The 16,740-nt window shown below is 35.1% G+C and overlaps 1 pseudogene; it reads right to left on the bottom strand.

The window, feature by feature from the left end:
• The window catches only part of LOC131919826 (eukaryotic initiation factor 4A-I-like), a 54,120-nt pseudogene extending 38,884 nt beyond the window's left edge, over window positions 1-15,236 (bottom strand).
• Between the last annotated feature and the right edge of the window lie 1,504 nt (window positions 15,237-16,740).

Below are 16,740 nucleotides of genomic sequence, written 5' to 3'. Positions count from 1 at the left end.
TTGGAAGATACCTGTGACCCTGACCTTGTACATAACTGTAAAGTTTTAAACTTATGATCTATTTACAAAGGTCTTTAGTCTAGTTTGAACTTGCTCTGAGGTAAAAATGAGATAATTGTGTTCATTTTCTCTTAGACTGAGGAGAGATTGTTATTTTCTTTTGTTAGTCTGAGCAAAATGAACAAAGCATGCTTCAAGTGTCTACACTCCATGAGACAATAGATCTAGCTATAAAGCATATCTTAGTATATTTTCTATATATCAAAATTGTACAGCTAATGAAAAGTCATCTTCCTGACCATCCACAGATATATGTGTGCCCATAATTTTGAGATGCACTCATCAGATTACATATACACATTTCATGAAAATGCATGGTAATGGGGAGGTATCACAGCTTTTACTGCATAAGAAATTACAGAAGGAAGCAATAATATTCAGACTCAGTGGCCTACAAACCTTGCCTGATAGGGTACCCCATCTGAGAATTATTCCTCTGGTGAGTCGATGTCGTTGGTTTTTTTATTACTCTTTTTTGTGGGCCCGTCACCCAGCTCCCCAAGAAATCACACATAGAGTCTTATTACTTATGAATGCCTGGCTGTAGCTTGGCTTAGTTTCTAGCCAGCTTTCCTTACCTTAAATTATCCCATCTACCTTTTGCCTTTGGGCTTTTCCTGTTCTTTTACTTCTGTAAATCTTTCTCTCACTTCATGGCTTGTTGGTTGTGTAGCTGGGTGGCTGGCACCTGGAATTCTCCTCCTTCTCTTGCTACTACTTCCTTTTACTCCTCCATCTCTTTTCTTCTCCTGCCTCGCAGATTTCTCCCTCTATATCCTCTCTGCTTGCTAGCCCTGCCTATCCTTTCTTCTGCCTTGATATTAGCCAGTACTTTATTAGACCATCTGGTGTTTTACACAGGCATAGTAACACAGGTTCACAGAGGTAAACAAATGCAATATAAACAAAAGTAACACACCTTAAAATATTCTACTACAGGTTGACATCTGAATTGTCAATTGCTATGAGCTGTATTTGCATCCCAGCCTGCAATAGCTCATGACAATGGCTCTGGACACATTTTACAAGTTAATACCTTTACATTGTATAATATCACAATGGGAGGTTGTTTTTGTTTTTCTTTTCATTGTATGAGTTCATAGTCTGGTTTTTATTGATGTGAAAAACACTATGAAGAAAAGTTATTAGGAAAGAAAGAATTTGGTTTACATGTACCAGGTTACAATCCATTGATAGAATCCAGGGAAGGAATTTGAGGAATGAACATGAAGGCAGGAATTGAAGCAGAAGAGAGGGAGGAGTGCTGCTCATTGGCTTTCTCCCCATGTGATGTGCGATGTCCTTCTGTATCCTATGAATATATGTTGCTCTCATTGTTTGATAAATAAAGCTGCTTTGGCCTATGGCAAGGTGGGATAGATCCAGGTGGGAAATCCAAGCAGAGATACAGGAGAAAAAGGGGAGTCTGGGAGACACCATCCAGCTGACCAAGAAACAACATGCTAGTAGACCATTGATGCTACAACCACATGACAATACTTAGAATAATAGAAATGGGTTAATTTAAATGTAAGAGCTAAACCAGTAATAAGCCTGAGCCATTGACAAAATGTTTATAATTAATACTAAGCCTCTGAATGGTTAGTCAGGAGCTGGCATGCAAGAGAGAAACTTCTTATCACACCCGTGCTTTGCTCATCCTGCTTTAGTACTCCATGACTACCTGGGCAGGGACATCACCATCCCAAGTTGTCCGGACCCTCTCCCATCAATTCTTCCGTCAAAGAAATGTCATACTGATTTGCCTATAGGCATTCTGATAGAGACATATTCTCAATTGAGGCAACTATTTCCAGATGACTGTAGCTTATATAAATGGGTGAATACAAAATAAAACTTACAAACAAACACACAAAACAGAACAGGAATGTTTCAGTACATGTTCTGTAGGTGACGTGAAATTCTGCCTGTGACTTCATACACCACATGTCTCATTAACATCTTAACTCTTTGGTTTGGGTGTGAATTTAGGGCTGTGATAAGCCACAAGTTACCTACAACACTCTAGATTGCCTCTGTATCTGTGCCAGTGGGTTTATTTAATCAGATTCTGCTAGTTTTATGAATCGTTCTTTTAATACCCTTGATTTTGTAACTGTATTTGTTTTATTGTTTTCTGATGTTTCTTTTTATTTTATTGTAAGCCTTTGTTCATGTTCTTTCAAACCTCAATCTTCACCTTATTCTCTTTCTTTTCCTATGTCCCTGAAAGTAACTCAATGAACTCATGGTTTCACCATGGAAAACTCAAATGCAATACTTTCCTTGGTCTGCTCAAGCTTTCTTTGCATTGGGTGAATGAATATTTATTTTTTCTCTCCTGGTAACATGTGACAGCAAACCTAGAATAGTAATATTCTGAAATACCCTATTTTTTTATGCAATTTTGTGGAATGAAAAAGAAATTTTAAGTTCTGCTTATAATTCATCCTTAAACATAGTTGGCATCTGTTGAGAGTCATCTCTGCTAATCATGTACTGCAATATACCATGGGCTAAGAGAAAAAAAACTATCTGTTTTAGTTCTGCAGCAATTTGGTCTTGTGTCTGGCAATAAAAATAAAATGTTATTTACAAACATTTCTTACATCTGCTTATTTCTCTTTAAATGCTGTTTCAAGTACTCTACATTACTGAGATAGTCAATTGTTTTAATTACTTTTAGATCTTATTTAGATAATCTGAAGCTACCCTTAATCATGAGTGCTCTTGGGATTATGATACTTTTTCATCAGTGAATTTGTTTTTCTTATTATATACTCTTGATCCACCATTCATAATTAAATCTTCATTTTTGTATAACTTATTGCAGAAAATCATATAATATGAAAACAGCTTTGTAAGTATAAATGACAGTGTTTTTAAGGTTTTTTTGGCAGTTGTTATCAAACACAGGGCTGATTTCAGACAGGAAAATATTCTACTATTTACTATATGCCCAGCCACATAGAATTATTGTTAGCAATCAGCACATTATAGAAACAGTCTTTAAATTTTTTAAACATGTGGAACTGAAACTCTATACCAACTTTGAAGTTTATTTTTGCCACTTCCCATCATGTCCTGCCTACCATTTTTTATATTCTACATACATGATACAAGTGAGCTTCTGGAGCATTCACCTTCTATGATTGCTTAGTTCATTTCTAACAATGTGTTCTCAGTATTCATTCATATACAATAATATTATTTCTCAATATTGCATGATTAATAATGGAGGAATAGGATTACACTACATGCAGGCAGCATATTGTACTATTCACTCATCAACAGATATTTATGACAGTTTTACATCTTAACTGTTGTATTATTGGCAAAGTGACAGTGGATATTGTGTCACATATATCGTTATGTTATATTTATCAATTTGAATATATGACCAGATATGATATTGTTGAGTAATAGGAAAATGAAATTTTATAGTTTTTGAAATTACATTAACATTTTCAATAGAATCCTTAGTGTAAAATATCTTTTCATGTGTACCCCTTATATATTTTGACACTCATCCCCATCAGATACAATATTTGCAAGTTAATTTTTCTTGTTCTTTTACTTTGAGGATTATTTTATTCTACTGAAATCTTTTATTTTAATATAATCCTATTTGTCTAGTTTTTGTTACCTATGTGGTGGTATTGTGTTCCCCAAAACATTGTCCACTCTAATAAACTTATCTGGGATCAGAGAACAGAACAGCCACAATATTAAACATAGAGGTTAGGCAGTGGTAGCACATGCCTTTAATCCTATCACTTCAGAGGCAGAGATCCACCCGGATCTCTGTGAGTTTAAAGCCACACTGGAAACAGCCGGGCATGGTGACTCATGCCTTTAATCCCAAGAAGTGATGACAGAAAGCAGAAAGGTATATAAGGAATAAAAATGAGGAACTGGTGGGTTAAGCTTTTAGGCTTTTGAGCAGTACACTTCAGCAGAGAGGCTTCCAGTCTGAGGAAATAGAATCAGCTGAGGTACAGACAAGGTGAGGTGGCTGTGGCTTGTTCTGCTTCACTGATCTTCCAGCATTCACCCCAATACCTGGCTCCTGGGTGTGTTTTTATTAAAAAGACTCTTTAAGATTCATGCTACATACCTACATTTTTGTTCTGTAAAATATACTAATAATTTTCTTTTATGAATTATAATATTTAGGTGTTAATTTAAATCTTGTCAATATTTACTTTAAATGATGGTATCATTTTTTCAATATGTTTAAGACATTATTTATTGCAATCTCAATTTTTTTGGCATCCTTGTTAAACTTAAGTTCACCATTATTATGGTTTGCATAGGAAATATCTCCCATTAATTTATGTATGCTAACATCACCTCCTTCCTCCTCCCAACCCTTCAAAGGCCTTCTTCCCCAAGCTCCCTGTTAAATTTATGGCTTTTTAAATTATTATTTAATATTTGTAATTATTTTATATATAAATTAATATATAAACCCAACCCACTGAGTCAATATATTGTTTCTCTTATGCATTTGCTTTTAAGGCTGTCCATTTGGAAAACAATTTAGGAGTTCATTCTTGGGGAAGAATGATTTTTCCTCTCTCAGCAGTCATTAATTTTCCAGGAGTAAAAGTCTTGTGAGATTTTCCTATCCACATTGGAAGGGCAACTGGTAGTGTTGTTATTCAAGTCTTGATTCAGCAACAATGTGGTTGAGATCCCTTGGTGCAGATTCCATGTCACATTTAGAAGACACAATCACTCAGCAGGAATCCAGTTTCCCTGGCTTTTATAATCCTTCTACTTCCTTTTCTGAGATGTTCCTTGAGACTCAGGTGCAAGGGTTGTGTTTTGAATTATCATTTTTGATTGAGTGAGCAACAATTAGTTGCACTTTGCATTTTGGCTGGTTTCAGATTTGTGTCATATTTTCCATTATAAAAGAAAGTTTCTTTGAGGTATGGTATTTACACTTCTCTCTGTGTGTAAAGATAAGTATGTCTACAGAGCAAGATCCAGGACAGGCACTAAAACTACACAGAGAAAGCCTGTCTCAAAAAAAAAAAGATAAATACATAGAACACTGTTGTAAGTCATACTTGTCTAGCAGTGGTGGTACATGCCTTTAACCCCATCACTCTGGAGACAGAGGCAGGAAGATATCTGTGAGTTCAAGGCTAGCCTGGTCTAGAGAGCAAGTTCCAGGACAGCTAGGACTATACAGAGAATCCCTGTCTTAAAAAAACAAAAAAACAAACAAACAGAGGAACAAACAAGCAACAAAAAAGTGTTAGCAGTTAGTTCTTCTCTATGTCTCAAGGCCTCACCAACCATTCATTAGCAATTAGAGCTCCTTATAATACAAGGCATGAATTCCCTCCTTTCCAGCCCATTGAACAGTTGTCACTTCAAGATATGTGTCATTAGTAGCCTTTAGTGATACTTCACCATTCTGATCATATTTCGGTTCTTCTTATAATAACTAAATATAACCATTGACTGCCTTTCTACCTTGAGAGCTTATATTGAATATTTGGTGCTATAAGAGCTAATCTTAGAAAAGAAGATTCCAGCTCCATTTCTACCAGATTTATGCCCATGGCCTTTTAGGGGTGGTAGAATAACCACCCCAAGTGATAGAACTTCATAAATACATATTAATAATTTAAAGGGAAACAGATTCCCTGTAGCTTTTTCAAATCCCTAGTGTTATAAGTAGTCCGTTACCTATTACTCTGAATGCAAATTCTAGCCAGATAAAAGTAAAGAATTATAATAAAATTGATATTTTCTGTAATGTTTGCCTACTTAGACGTGTTATTCCTTTTTATAGCTAAACTTCAAGTAAGAACGTTAAAATATCAGTGAGTTATGCCTAAGGCATAGGCATACATAGCTTTATTCTTTTAAAAGTGACCGGTCTGATATTTTCTGTATCTACCTTAATCACATCTGTAGACTTTGTTTATCATTTAAACCTATCTTTACTCTGTGACCCCTTATTTTTTTCCTTATCAGTTGAGATCTTGTTACATGGACCTCTGGTTTGACAAAATTATTTTATTTATGCTCTTTAGCAAGCTTATGAGAGGTAACTTCAGAAGTCACCATAGTTTGACTATATCCATAAATGTGTATTTCCTTCAGTGTCCCTTGAGATATATTCATCCACACTTGGATGCTTCTCATCCTTTCCCTGAGCAAAGCTTTTTCAGATAGCCTTGAACTTCATTCTATTAAAATGGCTTCCTAATAAATTACAACTCTGATTCATATGGAAACATTCTGAAGTTCTTTTCTACAACAAAATTTAGAATCATATCTTTACCTGAGTGGTCTATGAAATAACTCATACTGCTATAAACAATAGCACGAATCTATGTCTCTAAGCCATTCCTCACTAACACTAGCAAAGATAGTAAAATATGGCATTTGTTTTGTTGTTAATCAATTACAGTATTTTAATTCTGAGCACAACATGATCTCTATCTCATAGAGAGTAACTTTGCAAAGCATCCATGGAAACTAATTATGTAGAAAAACACGGAGATATCTATGGATATTTTAACCTCAATGAGAAAAGATAAATTTCATAGGATGCTCACCTGGGATTCTAGCCATTCTTCACTCTTGTCCTCCTCAAGTGCAAGTGATCTTAGGAGATACTAAAGCATTTATGTAGGAAGTATAAGGTTTCTTGAAAGAAAAATTTTTTGTAGCTTCTATGGTATAATCACCCATGGTTTGCTAGACATTTTCATCAATATACTTATTTTGGAGTCATCTACTGTCCTTTAAATAATGTCCCCCCACCAATGGTTGATAACTAAAACAGATGAGTTCATTAGATGACTAAGTTTTATATATTTTAAATCATACTTCTGTTTTTTCATTGGTAATTGATGTGGGGTGAGTAGACATTTGTTCTTATATACTCAGAAAAGTGTAAGATAAAAAACAGTTAAGTCTAGAATGGAATATTCTTAATCATCATGTAATTACCTATACTGACTAATACAATAATATTTGATACTCAATTAATTTCAGTAATAAACACCTCCAGGACACTTGTCACCAATTTGTTTATTTTTAACTCCTATTGGTTTTTTTTTTGCCTCATTATGACACTCATCTTTAACTTTATATTTGGAATCATGTACTCCTGCCTTGTGATGACAAATACATGCTCTCTATATGAGAATAAATTTTAATTAATTAATAAATCAAATTTATGAAAAAGCCTCTTTTCCTTCCTAAATGCATATCTCCAAAGTAAAAGCATTTAAAAATAATTTGATTCAGCCAGGATGCTAGACAGTTTTATGAACAGATACACCATACAAACTTCCAAAGAAAAGAGATCTGCATCAAATGCAATAGAATAGATTTTAACTTATGTGAAAACGTTATATTTGAATCAAGAAGTTTATTGGAATATTAATTTGATTTTTCTCTTCATTGTAACTTTATTCGTAAGCTCCTATGTGCTATAGGGCTCCACAATATTAAGATCATCTTTCAGTTATAACTAGTGATTTAATATATTACTCTGAACTTTTCATTCTGCACCAGATGAGTAATGCGAGGGCCCAGGGCTATGTTTCAACTGACTTTCTCTAGATCTCTAATTCATTTCTCACTTTTGAAAAAATACTGAACTAAAAACTAAACATGTTTTTTAACTCCTAAAGCACATACATACATACATACATACATACAAATTAAAATAATCATGCCTGTTTCCTGTTATTAAGAAGTTCAAGCAGGCGTAAGTGGAATGTGTTTAGAATTGTAACTACTCTGGAGACTGAAGCAGGAGATACACAAAATTAAAACCTGTCATTACTGCAGCATAAGTTTAAGTACAATATGATTAATTTGAAAAAGGGCTTGAGGATGCAGTTCAATGATCAAGCAATTACCTAATATGCACAGCATCCTGGGTTTAATTCACAGTACTAGAAAGAAAATCCATGTGTGTCCAAGAGTGTATTTTAGTCTTAGAATGCAGGCTTTGCATGTACAGATCTGATTTTCAGCATTTGATTGAGTAAGAAAGAAAAGGAAAGAGATAGATGATAGATAGATAGATAGATAGATAGATAGATAGATAGATAGATAGATAGATAGAAAGATAGATTAGATGATAGATAGATAGATAGATAGATAGATAGATAGATAGATAGAAACATAGATTAGATAGATAGATACATACACACATACATACATAGATACATACATAGATACATAGATACACAGATACATAGATTGTAGATAGAAAAAAGAAAGAAAGGAAGAAAGAAAGGAAGGAAGGAAGAAAGAAAGAATGAACAACAGACTGCTGGCAATGGTCGAGAGACAGTCCGAATTGACCTACTCTGGTGATGGGATGGCCAAACACCCTAATTGTCGTGCTAGAAACCTCATCCAACTACTGAGGGATCTGGATGCAGAGATCCATGACTAGGCCCCAGGTGGATCTCTGGGAGTCCAATTATCGAGAAAGAGGAGGGTTTATATGAGAGAGAATTGTTGAGACCAAGGTCGGATAAAGCACAGAGACAAATAGCCAAACAAACGGAAACACATGAAATATGAACCAATGGCTGAGAGGTCACCAACTGGATCAGGCCCTCTGAGTGGGTGAGACAGTTGATTGGCCTGATCTGTTTGGGAGGCATCCAGGCAGTGGGACCGGGTCCTGTGCTCATTGCATGAGTCGGCTGTTTGAAACCTGGGGCCTATGCAGGGTCCCTTGCCTCGGCCTGGGAGGAGGGGACTGGACCTACCTGGACTGAGTCCACCAGGTTGATCTCAGTCTGTGAGGAAGGCTTTGCCCTGGAGGAGATTGGAATGGGGGGCGGGCTGGGGGGAAGGTGAGGGGGGCAGGAGGGGGGAGAACAAGGGAATCTGTGCCTGTATGTAGAACTTAATTGCATTGCAAAATAAAAATTAAAAAAAAAAAAGAATGAATGAAAGGATACAGAGAGAAAAGAAAGATAGATGGATGGATAGATGTAACAAGAATTGGTAAATGGTCTTTTTATTAAAAAAAAAAAAACAGAGCCTGATATTGGGGTGAATTCTGAAACATCAGAGAGACAAAAGAACAAGCCACCACTTACCTCTAGGACTCCTCAGCCTGAAAAGCATTCCTCAGCTGAATGACTTTAGTTCCTATCTCCTCATGCCTCTATACCTTTCTCTGTCCACCCATATCATTTTCTGTTTCAACTTTCCTAGTGATGGGATTAAAGACCTATGACTCCCAAGTATGGGGATTAAAGGTGTGTACCACCACTGCCTGGCTCTGTTTCTCTCCTAGACTGAGTCAATTTTATATAGTCCAGGGTGGCTTTGAACTCAGAGAAATACAGACTGATCTCAGACTTCCAAGTGCTAGGATTAAAGGTGTGTGCCACCACTGCCTGGCTTCTATGTTTAATCTAGTAGCTTGTTCTATTCTCTGACCTTCAGGCAAATTTATTAGGGTACACAGTATATCACCACAGATAGATAGACAGGCAGACAGATAGGCAGATAGGTTGGTAGATAGATGATGATTGCAGATGAGTACATTAGTTCTTAATTTAACTGGTTTATTTTATTTACATGTACATGTATATATAATTTATAAATTTGCATTAAGATTTGCTGAAATAATGTTAACATTTAATCTATTCTTTGTGATTTGTATAATAAATCGTATATTTTTGGAATAAAGGTTAATGATATTTTATTTTCAAGGTTCAATATACCCATCTTCAGCCAATATTCTTAGCAAACATGAGAATTTAAAATTTTTATGCTCCTACATTTGTAGCTAACAGTTTTAGGTCAAAATTTGCAAATTGTGTAGGTCCATTTATCACGAACCTCTCTACTTCCTAACAAATCTATGCATTCATGATAAAATATAATCAGTTTTTACAACATGTACTTTCAGCAGATTTACTGTACTACCAACTTTTAAAACAATCAACTTTGTAATGTGTACAACTCATTGGATTTTAGTATGCCAACAGTATTAAACGACCATCATTATCATCTAACTTTAAAAGCATGCATTAATATTCCAAAAATTCCATATATATTGACATAAATTTCTCACTCCTCTTTTGCAAACTAACATCCAGGATCATTACTATACTTTTTCTCTCTGTGGCTTAATGACAGTTTATGCTTAAAGAATCATAGTTATCTGTGAAGCCTAAAACAACAGTGAATATTAATAAATTATTAAATTTTCCAAATATTTAGAAAATAGTATGTCCGAAACTCTTTGTTTTTGTTGGTGGGCGAACTGCATAAATATTTGCTATTTCCTGTTATGCAACAAGACACCTTTACATGATGAATTCCAGACCAAGAATTACACATTAAACAGAATAATTTATAAAGAGTAAAGGTTCGATTTACTAAAGCTTTAAATCAGTCATAACAATTAATTTGTCAGTCACTGGGATAGGAATCTAATAAAAAGTTTAGCATAACTGATTCAATAATTAATGAAAATTATTGTGAGGTAATAGTTGATGGGAGAAATTTAATTTGAAATTATAAACTAATATATATTTTATTATGAAAAATTATTTTGTACATGTTATTTTACATAACTGCTATTTAAGCATAACAAAATATCAATTATATACTTTAATTAATTCATATTCATAAACTCAACAGAATTACTTTAAAATGCATTCTAAGGAAAGACATTTAGTTTTAAATCTGACAATAAATTTATGTTTTAAGAACATAAGAATTATTTGTTTTATATTCAATTCAAATTAAATGATTTTTTTATAGTAAGTCAGTAGTTAAATGCATATCACACATAATGTACTGCATCAAATTTTATGTTGCTTGGTTTATAGTAACTATCATTAGACTTGAACATTTAAGAAGAAAAATAAATATAGAATTCCTGTAGTTAGCCCAGAAGTACAGAAAAAAATCATATTTCAACAATTGATATCAGTAATGTGAAAAAATTATTTGCCTTTACCCTAGTATAAAAAAAGTTTGATTTTTAGAACAATGAAATTAAAAGGCTTTAGCTTGCTTGAACTGGTCAACATAAGATAAATTTTAATATAGTAAGTTAATTAGGTACATAATGATGAATATGATACAAATATTTCTAATTCAAACAAATAGGAAAAATAGCCTAGATCTAAAAAGAATGAATATCATCCATCACAAGCATACTTTAAATTAAGCTTATTGGAAAATACAAATGGCAACAAATCTAATAGAACATGTTAGATGAATTGTATTGCTGACATTGCTTCACCAAATTACATTTCCCTTTGACCCTCATCTGTAACTTTCTGTAGAGTTAATCTCAGGACATTACTCATTTTTTGAAAGTGTTAATGTACCATAAAGGATTTGTATTATCATTAGCCATACTGTCTAAGCCAGGTGTTACATGATCTCTACATCTGCCCTAAGTTCATTTAGCAGCTTATAAATCTTTATCAACAAATTATGAGTTTCTATGATGAATTACGTTCTTAAACTTTGTGGAAGAGCATAGCATAGAAAATCAAGTTGTTTTGCTTAACATTTCAAATAATATAATACTAACATGCTAATATTAAATCATTAACATTTCATCATATTTGATTTCACTGTTAAGCGATTTAAATACATTATACATACATGAAACTAAAAGATTGTATTATGTAGTATGACTCTTTACCTGTCATCCAATTCTTGAAAGACAAAGCTTTTCGGATTTCTTAGACATAATTTCTTGTGTATGAAAATATTGGATGTAGATTGGATTATTAAACAGTAGTAACATTTTTGTTGTTTATGATCAATTCTATGTTTCAGACTATTACACAATAGTGATGACTAAAATCATATGCTAAACACATTTCTTACAAAAACTGAGGTGAAAATACACAAAGATGTTTTTATTAATATTAATTTATTTTAGCAATATCTGAGATAGAATCTATAGACTCACATAATCCTGAATAGTGTTCTATTGTTTAGCTACACTCTAAAGCTTCTTTCAATATTTTCAAGATGATATGCTAATGAACACCTTTAATATTAGATTATTGTAACTGGTATTAAGATATAAAGTCAAAGCAAATGTCATATAGATCATATCTCAACAGGGAAATGGTAATTTGTGGGATTAGGTGACTAGAGAAGAAGCTCATTTTGGGGATCTGGTATAGAATGGAGGGGTCCTTTGTCCAAAACACAGCACTGTATGAGATGCTTTATATCCTAATGATTCCAAAGATATGTAGGGTAAATTCTCTCTGATGAGACACTGGTCTTGTATTTAGATCATGTTTTTACTAACTGCTCAATGATATTTTAAAATCTGCTGCATGAATTACTATGTCAGTTTTTCTTTTAACAAAATATATTTTATGCTTGACATGTTTATTTAAAACACATCATTTTTGTATCTGCATAATCATTGAATTAAGATTTCAGAAACCTTATGAAAAATAATGGCTCTCCCTTTCTCTCTGACATTTCTTTTTCTGTCTTTATAGGAAGAATCTCATTGGTTCTTATCAATCAGGAGTTTATAAAAAACCACTTCAGTTATTGCAATGCTTAGAGTTAGTTATCATTTGGGTTTCTATAGTATATTTAATTAGAAAGAAGTGGTATGCTATTGTATGATAGTTTGTTTGTGTTCTGACAAAGAAAGCTTGCCTGGAGATCAAAGGGCAGAGCTAGCCACTAGTTAAGCATAGAGGCCAGGTGGTGGTGGCATACACCTTTAATCTCAGTACTTGGGAGGAGGAATTAGGAAGATCAGGAGTTCAAGCCCACCCTTGGCTGCAAGAGGTTGAACCAGTCTAAAAGAGAACAGAGCAGGGTAGTTGTGGTGGCTCCCACCTCTAATCCCAGTACTAGAGAGGTGGAGTTGGGAATATAAAGCAGGTGGTGTGGTGGTATTGTGTTCCCCAAAATATTGTGTACCCTAATAAATTTATCTGGAGTCAGAGAACAGACAGCCACTAGATACAGAGGCTAGAAAATGGTGGGACTCACGACTTTAATCCTAGCATCCCAGAGGCAGAAATCCATGTGTTCAAGGATACAGTCAAACATGGTGACTCACGCCTTTAATCCCAGAAAGCGAACCTTTAATCCCAGAAAGTGGTGGTAGGAAGCAGAAAGGTATGTAAGGTGTGAGGACCAGAAACTAGAAGCATTTGGCTGCTTAAGCATTTGGCTGGTTAAGTGTTCAGGCTTCTAGCAACACAGTTCAGCTGAGACCCATTCTGGATGAGGACTCACAGGCCTCCAGTCTGAGGAAATAAGACCAGCTGAGGATCCAGTGAGGTGAGGTAGCTGTGGCTTATTCTGGTTCTCTGATCCTCCAGTTCACCCCAATACCTGGCTCAGGTTTGATTTTATTAATAAAAACTTTTAAGATTCATGCTACAAGGTGGAGAGAGAAACTCACCCCCATTCAGTCTGAGGATTCCTAGAGGTAAGAAGCTTCTGGTGGCTGCTGCTCTGCTTCTCTCATCTTTCAGCTTTCACCCTTGATATCTGACTCTGGGTATTTATTTATTTATTTATTTATTTATTTATTTATTTATTTTTGAGACAGGGTTTCTCTGTGTAGTTTTGGAGCCTGTCCTGGATCTTGGTCTTTAGACCAGGCTGGCCTCAAACTCACAGAGATCCAGTTGGCTCTGTTTCCTGAATGCTGAGATTAAAGGCATGCACCACTACTGCCCGGCTTGTGTTTTTTATTGATAAGACTAATTAGGATCATGCTTCAGTATGCTTACTAAATTTGAAACTTATAATTTCAAAATATTAAGTCCAAATATATATATATATATACTTCTTATTTAGAGGCTTATATACACTAAACATGGTTAATAGTATATTGAAGATTAATAATACATCTATTTGTGCTTTTCTTGAAATGGGTAATATTTTACTGTATTAATGAACATTATAAATGATTTAATATTCAGATTATTCAGCAGTTATATTCTAGATCCCATCAAATAAGGTTGTCTTTTAAATTATATTTTACAAAAGTTCTTTTGAAGCTTTCTTTTCCAAACTGTTAATCAAAATAGACATAATAGCCTCTCTACTAGGTACATTATAATTGTAGATTAAAAACATGCAGTGCCAGGTCTGTAGTAGAACAGGCCCATAGGGTGAGGAAATTGGCTCAAACTGGTTGCCAAGGCATGCACATAACATGCTTCCTTATGAGCCAACCTGAAGTCTGCCTGAGGACCTAGCAACAGGCACTGTCAGAGTTCCTGATTGCTGTCAGAGTTCCTGATTGTGCTCAACCAATGAGTGATGGCCACACAATGCCACCAGATTGCCACACAGTTTGGGTGCTGGGAGGAGGGTATATAAGGCCTTTCCCATTATTGAAAAAACAAGTTTGTTGTTTGCCTTCAACTGATTCCCAGGGTTAGTGCCTTTGATGCCCTGCCTTCTCACCCCAACTCCCAAGAGAGCAGTTAGGATCCAACAACACCATATCTAACCTGCCAAAATTTGATTACAAAAATTTAATAATAGGCAGAGATTCAACATGACAATATGTCACCTTAATAAATATCTAATGCCTTAATATATCTAATGATGACATATAGTTTATGTCATTTCTTTGACATATTATTTTTTGGTTCATTAATATACCCCAAAATTTATGTAAGAAGTATGCACTTCCCTTCCTACAGTACAAATTTTGACCCTGTGACTAGGTGATTGTGGAAAACTGCATGTATTTGGGAGAATGTTCTCCATGGAAATATCAGACCACAAGGACTCCAGGAATTGAGGAAGGAAGAACTTACATAAGGATGTTAGAGACTGTTCAACCTCTGCTTATAGTGCTATCATTACTAGCTAGGTAAAAAATATATAGAGAGCAATGGAAAGAATAAAATTATTCATTTTAGAAATGAACTCAAAGTTTTGTGAATCTATCAAGTGTCACCATCTTTTACTGTCCTTGTGATGACCACAGCTGTACTGGCCATAGCAGTGAGGACCACGATGGCAGGTACAAGGCCTGGTACTAGAACTGTGGCTCAGAAGTCACATCTTGGGAAATGACCATAAGGCTGACGGAAAGCTAAAAGATCATGGCCCCAGTGATATAACTGCTCCAATAAAGCCGTACCTACTAATTCTTCCAAATAATTCCGATAACTGTTGGCCATGCTTCAAATATATGAGTCTATGGGGTCATTTTCAATGAAATAACCACAGTGATGAGTTGAAGTATGTACCTTAGAACAGAGTATTGTGTGCTGGACCTGGCGTGTTTCTTTTTTTTTCCTTCCTTGCCACTATTAAGCAAGCAGCTTTCATTTTCAAAATGATAGCTTTCTTCTAGGCAGGCTCAGAATTACTAAAATCAAATCATGTTGAACTGAAACCTAAGAAACTAGGATAACTAATATTTTTCATTTTGTTTTTTTTTCCTCTAAAATTTTTGACATACTGAAAGAAATCTGAGTTGCTGAACCCATGCTTTAATTGAAAAAACAATCCCCCCAACTGTAGCATTATTACCACACCCAACAATACATCTTAATTATGGGTTCACTTCCACTATTCTTCCCGGTTTCTCCCTACCTCCCCTACCAACTGTATCCACTCCCTTTCTGTCTCTCAATAGAAAAAAAGATGGTTTCTAAGGGATGATAATAATATAATAAATACAATATAGTGTGTAATAATATAAAGATAAAACAAAAACTAACACAATGAAATTGAACAAAATAAATGAACAGAGGGAAGACCCCAAGGGAAGTCACAAGAGGTCGAAAGCCACTCATTTCCATACTCAGGAATTCCATAAAACATTATACTGGAAGTCATAATATATATGCAAAGGGCTTTGTGTAGCTCCATGCACATCCTGTGCATGCTACCAGTCTGTGACTTCATAAGTGCTTTGGTAATGTTGATTTAGAAGGCGTTACTTTCTTGCTGTCCTCCATCCTCTTATCTGCCCACTGTAGTTAGGTTTTACTACAGTGAAGAGACACTATGACCACAGAAACTCTTCTAAAGGAAAGCATTTAATTGGGGCTGGCTTACAGTTTCCAAGGTTTAGTACATTATTGTCGTGATGGGAGGCATGGTGGCATGTAGGCAGACATGGTGATAGAAAAGGAACTGAATGTTCTACATCTTGACTCACAGACAGCAGGAATTGGATGCTACACTGGGCATGGCTGGAGCATCTGGGATCTAAAAGCCCCTCTCCTAGTGGCACACTTCCTCCATGAGGACACACTTCCTAATAATAATGTGTATTGAACTTATGGAGCCATTTTTATTCAAATCACCTCAAACTCTTACATTCTTTCCTCCTCCATGTCCATAGAACCTGACCTATACTTTTGAACTTTAATTTTAGAAGAAAAAGAAAGAATAGAATGTTTCTTTTTTTTATTTCTTTTTCTTAAGAGATTTTTTATTCATTCTACTTGTCAACCAATGATTCCACTGTCCTCCCTCCTCCCACCCACCCCCAGCTCTCCTCCCCAACCCACCCCCATTCCGACCTTCTCCAAGGCAATATCTCCCATGGTGAGTCAGCAGAGCCTGGCATACTCAGCTGAGGAAGGTCCAAGCCTCTCCTCCTTGCACCATGGCCGCGCAAAGTATCTCACCATAAGTACAAGGCTCCAAAAAAGCCGGCTCATGCACTAG

This window comes from Peromyscus eremicus, chromosome 9 (genome assembly GCF_949786415.1).
Source record: "Peromyscus eremicus chromosome 9, PerEre_H2_v1, whole genome shotgun sequence".
In the NCBI taxonomy this organism is placed as follows: Eukaryota; Metazoa; Chordata; class Mammalia; order Rodentia; family Cricetidae; genus Peromyscus; species Peromyscus eremicus.
Note: the sequence above shows the minus strand (reverse complement) of the source record. Positions and strands in the feature narration are given on the sequence as shown.